Raw genomic sequence first — 11,488 nt, 5'->3', positions numbered from 1 at the left:
TGCAGTTAGTGGCACTGTTCAAGGAAGGTTGAGCGAAAGACGCTATTTATTTAAATAAGCCGCGAAATAGCTCTCGCGGCTCTCGGTGGAGTTTCGGAAAGAAATGGCAGCGATCGCTGCGATCGGTGTCACGTGTGAGTCGCAGTCACAGAGGAGGTGGGTGGGTGGGGTGGGGGGTTTACTTTTGAGCTGCGATTTCAGACGCATGCGACCAAAAGTGTACATTCGATGCGATTAAAATCGCAGTATCTGAAACAAAATATAAGGCTGTGTCACATGGCGCGATTGGGGCGAAAAAAATGGTTCTGCCGCGCACGTCACAGAGCGATTTTCGCTGACAGCCTTCACATGCATTTTGCGGCAGCGCCATTTTCATCCCAGCGAGGCGCAAGGTTGCCCCCTGCTCACCGTGCCTGCATCGTTAAATAGAAACAACACGGAAACTAGTGAAAGATTTGAATTTTCCTATTATTATTCGATAATAGAATAAGTACACCAGTTTCTAACGTTTAAAAGCGTTGAGTCTTTGCGACAGCTTGCATGCAGATGCGGTAAATGAGACGCTGCACAACACCGCAAGTATGAGCGTGCGGCTTGTGGGGCGTCGGTGGAGTGGTTCCGTTTAGTACACTATAGTTTCGTGGTTACTATAGAAGCCACAACTGTTTTTTCTTGATGAGTATTTGCTTTTGCAGAACAACAAGTTACTATTGAGTGTGCATGTACAAGCAGCTGGTACAATTTGTAGCGATGGTGGCGATCAAGTGGGTACGTGCCTTATGTTGAGGCGGCGTCTGCTCCCGACCTGGATAGCGTGCAGCTTGTCCTTTTAAACCAATTGTGTAAGCGGAAGAAAAAAAAAAGAATGTGAAGCTCCTAAGCCGCAGGCGCTTATGGGTACGCCATATTAAAGCATAACAGAGAGTGGCGCGCGACATTGCTCCGCAAAGCTATCAACGCGCGGTAAAACAGGAAAGCGCCTATTTTGACGGCGCTTCGTTTCGTCACACACATTGCCCTTCCCACATCGCGGCGATCGCTGCGACGGCGCGACCAACTTGTTGCAGTCCAGTCGCGGAGAGACCACGACGTCGCGGCGGTCGCTGAGCGACGGAATTCGCTTTGTCGCTGAGTGAAAATCGCGCCATGCGAAACAGCCTACAGACGTTAATTTTTTGTTTGTGAGCTGACAACGAAAGCAGCGCACATGTTTTGCACCCACGACGCCCCTAAGTGGCAGGTTCTGATACTATTCACACGGAGACAGAGGCGCGCAGCTGCCGATGCCGGGTGCTTGACAGAACGCAAGCAGCGCGAAGGCGACCCGACCGCAATTCCCCATTAGTCGCAGCAGGGTCGCAACGATGCCGCGGTTATCGCTGGGGCTGTATTTAAGCCCGCCGGTCAGAGTGCTGTGACCGCTAACCTGAAAGCGATCGAGAAGCGACGGTGGCCCTCTTCTCGTCACCTATGGTGCTGGTGATCACCGGACACTGGGAAATAGTCAGTTTCGTAAGTATATCGACGCTTCATTTTGCATTGGTAGCACGTAGTTAACGCATAGTTACGGAATGCATATAGTAAACTGCGCGAAAAGCGGTCAACTGGTGGTACCTGTAAGTATTTGGCCGTCTCCTCTGCATCTAACTTTGCGGATGCTTGCGTTTGTGCGGTGAAATGAATTTATGATACGACGCATTTCCTTGACACTTACCACCTGTGCGCTTGTTTTATGCTATACAAATATACTTTTTTTTGGTTAAAGGGGCCTGCAATACTCAGTGCTGCCCATGTATCCAGCTGGAGCGCTGGAGGTGGAAATTGCCGGCACGAAAAATTAGAACGCCTTCATAACATAGTCTAGCCCTTGTGAAAATTTCCCTGAGCCTCATATGACCCATATGCTAATCCTGTAGATGCTATATGATTCTGTATGAAAACGTGTACGTTCCCTAAATAAACCCTACTGATTATATTGAATTATGGTACGGGCCTTATGTTTTATATTTCGAATAGGAATATTGGCTGATAATGTTCTTTACGGCTCATGTCATAGCCGACTACGACTGTCTTGCGCATGCTGTAAATGCTAAAATGAAGCCTAGCAGTACTGAAGTCACGTTTGCTCAGGTGACATTGTAGCACCATTATTATGAGGACACCTCTCCAGCTGCATCCGCCTAGGACTTGCATAGGCCAGAAGTGCTACGTGGAGACTCCGGGAAACCACTTAACAGGAAGGCTACAGAATGTTGTAGAACATCTTGCTGACAAATTTCTGGATAGTGAGGTTAGCATTATAATTTTACTATGTGACTTGACTGCTTAACCGCTTGGTTACAATTTCGCGATTTCAACATGCCTCCTAAGAAGATAATGAAAAGTGAGCTAATGAATTTGTAATTAGTTATTTTATTTAATTATTTATTTGGCAATACTGTATGTCTTTTTACAGGCTCATATAGGAGTGGGTCACAATGAAAACAACAAAACAATGTTGGTGAAAACAGAAGAAAGCAATGAAATACGCTAATTATTACAATTCAAAGATATAACATGAAAACAAAACGACACACCAAAGCACACAGTACAAGGCAGATAATACAGGGAAGGGGTAAGAGCTACGAACAATTCAGATGTGGTGGGAAACTGCCAACACACAGTTGCGCAACGCAACGTTGTAGTACAGTACATAATCGGAAAGAGACCTAATCATAAAAAGTGCACGTATTCTGGATGCGAATTCCTCGACGGAGTCAACATGTGCAATTGGTTCCGACAGACGGTTGCAGGCTTTAATTGCAGATGGAAAAATGAGCATTTAAATGTGTTGCAACGCGCAGAAAACTGTGTGATGCACTTACGGTGATTTCTTCTTTCCGAATGTTGGAAGGGTGGCCTAATGTGCTCTGTTTTATCTATATTTATGTGCCCGTGATAAAGAAGAAAAAGGAACTTCATGGCAGCGATACGCCTTCCTGATATTGGAGTCGGGATATTTGCTTGTTCACGTAAGGCAGTGACGCTGTCGAACGGCGAGTATCTGGAATAAATGTAACGGAGTGCGATGCGCTGTATTTTATCAAGTTTATCAATTAGGTAAGACTGCTGCGGGCACCATACAATACTGACATACTCAAGTATTGGCTGGACGAGGGTTTTGTACGAAGTTAATTTGACATGGGATGGGGCTGTTGCCAATTTACGACGTGAGAAATTGAGCTGCCTAAATGCCTTTGCACATGTGATATGAATGTGTGTGTCCCATTTGAGCGAGCTCGAGGATGTCACACCCAAATATTTTACAGTATCTCATCTTATTATAGCTGCGCCTCTTATGTTGTAAGTGAACATGTCAGGTACCTTTTTATGTGTAAAAGTGAGGCATGCTGTTTTACTGGTGTTGAACCTCATTCCCTACCTATCAAACCAAATCGCACTGCTGTTTTATCATCATCATCATCATTATCATCATCAGCCTGGTTACACCCACTGCAGAGCAAAGGCCTCTCCCATACTTCTCCAACTACCCCGGTCCTGTGCTAATTGTGGCCATGTTGTCCCTGCAAACTTTATAATCTCCTCCGCCCACCTAACTTTCTGCCGTCCCCTACTACGCTTGCCTTCCCTTGGAATCCAGTTCGTAACTCTTCATGACCATCGGTTATCTTCCCTCCTCATTACATGTCCTGCCCATGCCCATTTGTTTTTCTTGATTTCAACTGAGGTGTCATTACCTCGCGTTTGTTCCCTCACCCTAATCTGCTCTTTTATTATCCTTAACGTTACAACTATTATTCTTCTTTCCATAGCCCGTTGCGTCTCCTCAATTTAAGTAGAGCCCGTTTCGTAAGCTTCCAGGTTTCTGTCCTCTACGTGAGTAATGGTAAGACGCAGCTGTTATACACTTTCCTCTTGAGGGATAAGGGCAACCTGCTGTTCATGATCTGAGAATGCCTGCCAAACGCGCCCTAGCCCATTCTTATTCTGATTATTTCAGTCTCGTGATCCAGATCTGCGGTCATTACCTGTCCTAAGTAGATGTATCCCCTTACCACCTCTAGTGCCTCGCTACCTATCGTAAACTGCTGTTCTCTTCCGATACTGTTAAACATTAATTTAGTTTCCTGCAGATTAATTTTTAGACCCACCCTTCTGCTTTGCCTCTCCAGGTCAGTGAGCATGCATTGCAATTGGTCCCCTGAGTTAGTAAGCAAGGCAATATCATCAGCGAATTGCAGGTTACTTAGGTGTTCTTCATTAACTTTCATCCCCAATTCTTCCCAATCCAGGTCTCTGAATACCTCCTGTAAACACGCTGTGAATAGCATTTGAGAGATCGTATCTGCCTGCCTGACGCCTTTCTTTATTGGGATTTTGTTGTTTTCTCTATAGAGAACTACGGTGGCTGTGAAGCCGCTACAGATATCTCTCAGTATTTTTACATACGGCTCGTCTACACCCTGATTCCGTAATGCCTCCATGACTGCTGAGGTTTCGACAGAATCAAACGCTTTCTCGTAATCAATGAAAGCTATATATAAGGGTTGGTTATATTCCGCACAGTTCTCTATCACCTGATTGATAGTGTGAGTATGGTCTCTTGTTGAGTAGCCTTTACGGAATCCTGCCTGGTCCTTTGGTTGACAGAAGTCTAAAGTGTTCCTGATTCTATTTGCGATTACCTTAGTAAATAGTTTGTAGGCAACTGACAGTAAGCTGATCGGTCGATAATTTTTCAAGTCTTTGGCGTCCCCTTTCTCATGTATTAGCGTTATGTTAGCGTTCTTCCAAGATTCCAGTACGCTCGAGGTCATGAGGCATTGCGTATACAAGGCGGCCAGTTTCTCTAGAACAATCTGCCCACCATCCTTCAACAAATCTCCCGTTACCTGATCCTCCCCAGCTGCCTTCCTCCTTTGCATAGCTCCGAAGCCCTTCTTTACTTTTTCCAGCGTTACCCGTGGGATTTCGAATTCCTCTAGATTATCCTCTCTTCGAATAGCTTCTTGGGTGCCACTGGTACTGTAAAAATCCGTATAGAACTCCTCAGCCACTTGAACTATCTCATCCAGATTAGTAATGATATTGTCGGCTTTGTCTCTTAACGCACACATCTGATTCTTGCCTATTCCTAGTTTCTTCTTCACTGTTTTTAGGCTTCCTCCGTTCCTGAGAGGATGTTCAATTCAATCCATATTATACTTCCTTATGTCAGCTGTCTTACGCTTATTGATTAACTTGGAAAGTTCTGCCAGTTCCATTCTAGCTGTACGGTTAGAGGCTCTCATACAGTGGCGTTTCTTGATCAGATCTTTGGTATTCTGCGATAACTTACTGGCATCCTGTCTAACGGAGTACCACCGACTTTTGTTTTGGTGCTGTTTAGTGAGGTGTTTAGTTTGATCATCGACAGACCAAACAGTTTTGTAGACAACACAATCATCTGCAAAAAGACGTACGGTTACTTTAGGCTCACTACATCATGGGATGTCGTTGACACACATAAGAAATTGCAATGACCCTAGCACGGACCCCTGCGTCACGCCAGCAAAGACTTCAAGGCTGTCTGACTCATTATTGTTTACAGATACATATTGTGATCTGAGTGTGAGGTAAGATGCTATCGACGCAACACTGTTAGATGCAATGCCAATAAGTTTAAGTTTTTGGATCATTTCACAGTGAGGCACGCGATCGAAGGGTTTGGAGTAATCGACGAATATGGCGTCTGCTTGTAGTCCGGACTTAATTATCTCTGCAAACTCATGCGAAATTTTCGATAGCTGTGTCACTGTAGAAAGGCCTTTCTTGAAGCCATGCTATTTAGGGTATATAAGGTTATCGTTTTCTATGTAACTAACAATGGATTTGTTGATGATGTGCTCCATTAATTTGAAACAGTAGCTTGTTAAAGAAATTGGTTGGTATGTGTCTATGTGCAACCTATTGCCACCTTTATGAATCGGTATTACTTTTGCGACGAGCCAGTCTGAATGTAATGCAGCTACCGTTACATGCAGTTACACGAATATCATGATTTATCACGCCGATAATTTCCGCTTTCAGGAGGGGCCGGGGGCAGGGTGAGGTAGATTTTCATGAAGAGAAAGGAGGAGAGGTCTTCTTGGAGAGCGTGTCCTTAGCCTGCTACTCCTCGCTGAGAAAAGGGGAAGTGGGACACACAGGGAAAGGCAGGTGGTACAATGAGTACCACCTACCTGGTACAATGAGCTACTACATACACGTTGTCCATTTTGCGGATGTGAGCTTTAGGCCCACTACACGCGGTAGTAATCCTCCCCACACAATAAATTATCACGAAAGCACACTTCGCTCTGTCTTTATGTCACATGTCCTAGAGAAAACTGTCTAAGCCAGTCTCACGTAGAAAGTTCAAGAGACATAGTCAGCTTTTCTCCACGCACCTAAAAGCTTTTTTTACGAAAAGGGGCGGGAGTCCAAACAGTCAACACTAAACTTAAGTGTACATCACTCGGCTGCATGTTGAGGGCACACGCAAAGTATGTGGTCTATTTGCCTCAGGAGTCTGACAGACGCTACATTCAGGGTCCGAAGAAAGGAAAAGAAAAGAAATAACAAGAAATGAAGTATACGGGAAGACATGGACGCGCATTATCATTGGCTTCTTTCTTTCGTACTGAGACAGCAGTTAAAGATGGAAGCTGTGTTGGGACCATCGCCACCAATTGAAGGAAACGAAAATTTTCGACTGCCCCCGCTACACTGCACACGTTGAAGACAATGCGATCCCCATCATCGGGAATATAGTGAACGGTACTTCGACCCACGCAGTTTTGCCACTGAGGACATCTTTTTTTTTCTGCGTTGTCTTAATCTTAATGCCATCTTCTAACGAACCACGGCAACGAAACTCAAGATTCTTGAACAGGGAGGTGAATGCTGTGGCAAGTCGTAGCAGTGATGAATGTACCGACACAGTGAATAACGCCAGGCCCGTTATACTGCTGTGCGCGATGAAAAAAAGCACCAATATGGGTACAAGTGTGTCAACGGATTATCTAGCGTGACCAGCGTTGGCACGTCACCTGAGAAAATATTCTTCCTAAGGTTAATTCGCGCCTCTTTGACTAGTTCAAGGGCAGGTTTTTGACCGTAGAGTGCTTAAGTTAAGCTGTTTGTGAAGTTCAGGCTCTGGTTGAAATTCGTGGTCACATCTGACATCGTCAATGTAGGATGAGGCGATATGGCGGAGCTTCGATCATCATACTTTTGGGTTGTTTTCTTTTTCGTCCACGGTTGCTTATGAAAATTAAATCCCTGCAATAACCTTGGAGTTGGTTGACGACTGCACGGCCTGGCACAACCACCTGTGTTGTTCTCTATTCAGAGTTTGAGAGCGGTGCTGTTTGTGCTTGGTGGTGAAATGATATCTGTTATTCATCGTTATTGTCGAGAAAAAAAATCATCGACGGCACAAACGAGGCCTATATGACAATGTTTATGAGAATAAAGTATTGCGCGTATCGCAGCACATAGAACCCTTCAAAGATGACACGGTTGTCGAAAAGCAATGTTGAGCACCTCGAAACTCAAAGAAGCACACACATATCTCTAGAATCAAACATGTTCAGCTGATTGGACCTCCTATAAAAATTAGATTTGATTACGCTTTGGCGACAGAGGTATTAACAAAAAGTTGTACAGAGGGATATATTTGAAATGAATGAAACATGCCTGCAAAAATCTGGGAAATTCGAGGGCATTGAAGTATAAAAACATGTAGTGCATACACACACACACACACACACACACACACACACACACACACACACACACACACACACACATATATATATATATATATATATATATATTGGCAAGCGCACTTGTTTATCTTTTCGGGTGCCCGCTTTAGCCGCCTAACAAATGTTATCGCAAAGCGCGGGAAGGGCCCGCATGTATCGGCAGTTTCTCAACTCTTATACCCGTTCTCTGTTCTGACTTAAGTTTTCTGGAAGAAACGCGGGCACCCCCAATTACTCTGGAACCTTCGATAACCAATGTGTAGAAGCCGACGCGCTTAACCGACAGATAAGAGTTTCGACGATCGCTGACTGTGTTCGCCGCAGTTGTTCTTCCAGTGTAGTCTGCTTTTGAGGGCACAGGTTAGCCCAATAAAAGGCTAGTTTCTTCATTCACAGTTTTGCTGCCTTCTTCACCGTCACTACTACACTTCATCTGGTGGAGGTGTTAGTGAATTCATGTACAGAACGCCGTACAGAAGTCGCGATCCATGCCCGAAACTCGAGGACAACACCAATGTCGCCGAGGACCAGCGAGCTAGCCACAGACAGAAAGGACTGCTACCGGAATACAGACCTCTTCCAAAAAAACCGTAGGGATCAAGCCCAAGTCATAAAACCCAATGACTGACCCAGCGTCCCCAATTCTGCTGCAACAACCTCGGCACCCACCAACCTACCATGAATCATCGTACGAAGACCCAGAAACCTGTCATGAGACCTGTGAACGAACCGCGATCTTCAACAACTGGGACTCCAACGGCAAGCTGCGATAAGTCATTTTTTTGTATTGAAGGGCGCCGCCAGAACGTGGTTGGAGAAAACGGAAACCATCTGAACGACATGGGACCTCTTCCGAAGCGACTTCCTGCAGACATTCACAAGAGTCGTACGGAGATAACGAGCCCAAGCTCTACTAGAAACACAAGTGCAGCTGGTCAATGAAATAATCGCGATCTTCACGGAGGAGATCAGCAGTCTATTCCGGCACACCCACCCGGAAATGTCCGAGGGGAAGAAAGTCCGTCTACTCATGTGTGGTGTGAAGGAGGAACTTCTCGCCGGAATGTACGAATCCCACCGAAGAACGTCGACGAGTTTCTCAGCGAGGCCGGCCATCGGGGAGAAGACATTGCAAATGCGGAACCGGCTATTCGACCGCCGCACAGACTCATCGAACTACGCCGGAGTTGACTCACTCGTCACATACTACCTTCGCGAGACTATCAGAGTGGTCGTGTGGGAGGAGCTTCAGAAGCTGTTCCCTTTACAGCAGCCTCAAGTGGGTTCGATTGACGATGTCACACGCGAGGAACTCCAACTATCCCTCGGACTACTTAAATCGCCACAGCCTCTGCCGGAAGTGATGACGTACGCTGCCGTATCCCGCCGTGATGTTTCCTCTCCACGACTACGCCAAGGCGCGGTAACGTCTTTGTTCCGTCCTCCAGCACTGCCGCCGCCAGCACGCCAAGAAATCGCCCCGTGCAGCGCTCTAAGGAAGGCTGACGCTTGGTGAGCCCCTACCACCGTCCGCTCTGCTATCGCTGCGGAGAAGCTGGCGACATCTACCGCCGATGTCCTTACCCCGAGATGGGACTGCGACGTTTCGCCGTCAAAACACCGCACCCTCATCGCCGACTGCCTCGCCGCTACTCAGTGGAGCCCTGGATGACCGTACCGTCGTCACCAGGCCACTACCTGTCACCATGGCACCGTCCATACGCTGGCCTAGCCCGGAGTCGGTCCGTCAGCCCATATCGGTTAAAGTATAAGAAGCAACCGTTGGGGGTGCGGTTGCGGTTCGTCGAACAGACGCAGATTCTGCGCCACCGACAAAGATGGCGAAAAGTCTATCTCGACGATATATCAACGAGACATCGCCATCCCGACGAACCCTAGATGCAAACTATACGCCGAAAAAAGACCTGACGACGCAACCCGAGGAACCGTGGTGCGACATCAAGACATAACTGCTATGCAAGATAAGGAACCACCGACCTCGACGTGATTCTTGATGGCCACGCAGTCGCAGCCTCAGTGGACACAGGAGTCGACTACTCCGTGATGAGTGGAGCCCTTGCCACTCAGTTGAAGAAAGTTAAGACTGCATGGGAAGTCCCTCAAATCCGGACAGCTGGAGCACACCTGATGACATCGACTGGAATCCACATGGCCCGAATTACCATTATTGACCGCACCTACCCTGCCACCTTCGTTATCCTCCAACATTGTCCACGAGGCGCAATTCTTGGCATAGATTTCCTGAACCAACAAGGCGCAGTCATCGAGCTGAAGTCGAATAGGATAATTCGAAGATCAAACGATACCGCTGGAGAGCTCTCGTAGTCACTGTGCCTTGAGTGTTCTCTAAAAATCAAATTGACGTCCAGCCCTGCTCCAGCATTGTTATTTCTGTCGGCACCGAAATACCTGCAGACGTAGAAGGCGTCATAGAGGGTGACCAACGTCTACTGCTCAACCGTCAAATTTGCGTCGCAAGAGGGATTGCTCGACTGCATGGGGGAAGAACCCCAGTGTTGCTCGCAAAGTTTAGCCAAGAGTTCAAGCACATCAACAAGGGCACGACGATGGCATACATCGAGGAAATTGTAGAAACTAGCAATACGTTTTGCACCTTCTACCTCGACGACCACAGTTCCCGAATCACACTTCGATATAAATCCAAATCTCCCCATAAGTAAGGAGGAACAGCTCAGGAGCCTCGGCGATACAATGACTGCATTGCGACGTCATCGAGGATTCAACAACCAGCTGCAAAAGCATCGAATAATAACCGAAGAATGCGCTCGACCCCTCCGGCAGAGCTTACAAATTTTGAGGCGCGAACGTGAAGCTATAAGACTAGAAGTCGATAAAATACAACGCGACAACATCATCCATCCGTCGAAATGCCCGCGGACATCTTCCGTATTCTTGGTAAATGAGAAGGACGGATCGCTACGTTTCTGCATCAATAATCGTCGATTGAATGGGATTACGAAGAAAGACAAATGAAGTATTGGATTGGCTCTGCAACACTAAACACTTCTTGTCGATGGATCTCAAGACTGGCTATTTGCACACAGCACTGAACGAGCGGGATTCCGAAAAGACTGCCTTCATCATGCCAGCCGGCCTCTACGAGTTTAAAGTCATACTATTCGGACTGTGCTGGGTGCCGGCAGTGTTCCAGCGCGTGATAAACACGGTGTTAGCAGGGTTGAAGTGTCAGACTTGCCTCGTCTACTTGGCGGATGTCGTTGTTTTTTCTGCAATTTTCGACGAGCACTTGAGCCTCCTTGAAACAGTACTAAAGACAATCAAGTCTTCCTCACTCACTTTGAAGCCGGAAAAGCGTCACTTTGCGCATGAAGAGCTGCTGTTCCTTGAACACGTTATCAGCAAGTATGGAGTACATCCTGACCCGCAGAAGAGAGCTGCCATCGCGAAGTTCCAGCAGCAGGTCCCCAAGAAGGCAGTGCGTAGATTCCTTGGCATGTGCGCTTACTAGAGGCACTTTCTCAAGGACTTTTCACGTATCGCTGCGCCACTGACATATCTAACTAAATGTGATGTCGAGTTCAAGTGGGCAACGCCGCAGGGCAACGCGTCTCAAGAACTCAAACGACGCATGCGGTCGCCACCGGTACTGGCGCACTTCGACGAAGACACCAATACGGAAATCCACACGGACGCCA

General features: G+C 46.8%; 1 protein-coding gene across 1 annotated transcript in view; it reads left to right on the top strand.

Moving 5' to 3' along the window:
- Positions 1-1,062: 1,062 nt before the first annotated feature.
- Positions 1,063-11,488, top strand: part of LOC142576402 (monocarboxylate transporter 14-like) — a 51,778-nt gene continuing 41,352 nt past the window's right edge. The window contains exon 1 of the mRNA XM_075686521.1: positions 1,063-1,512. The gene's annotated coding sequence lies outside the window, so the exon portion shown is untranslated. The remainder of the gene's footprint in view (positions 1,513-11,488) is intronic.

This window comes from Dermacentor variabilis, chromosome 3 (genome assembly GCF_050947875.1).
Source record: "Dermacentor variabilis isolate Ectoservices chromosome 3, ASM5094787v1, whole genome shotgun sequence".
NCBI classification, from domain to species: Eukaryota; Metazoa; Arthropoda; class Arachnida; order Ixodida; family Ixodidae; genus Dermacentor; species Dermacentor variabilis.
This window is presented reverse-complemented; position numbering and strand designations above follow the sequence as displayed.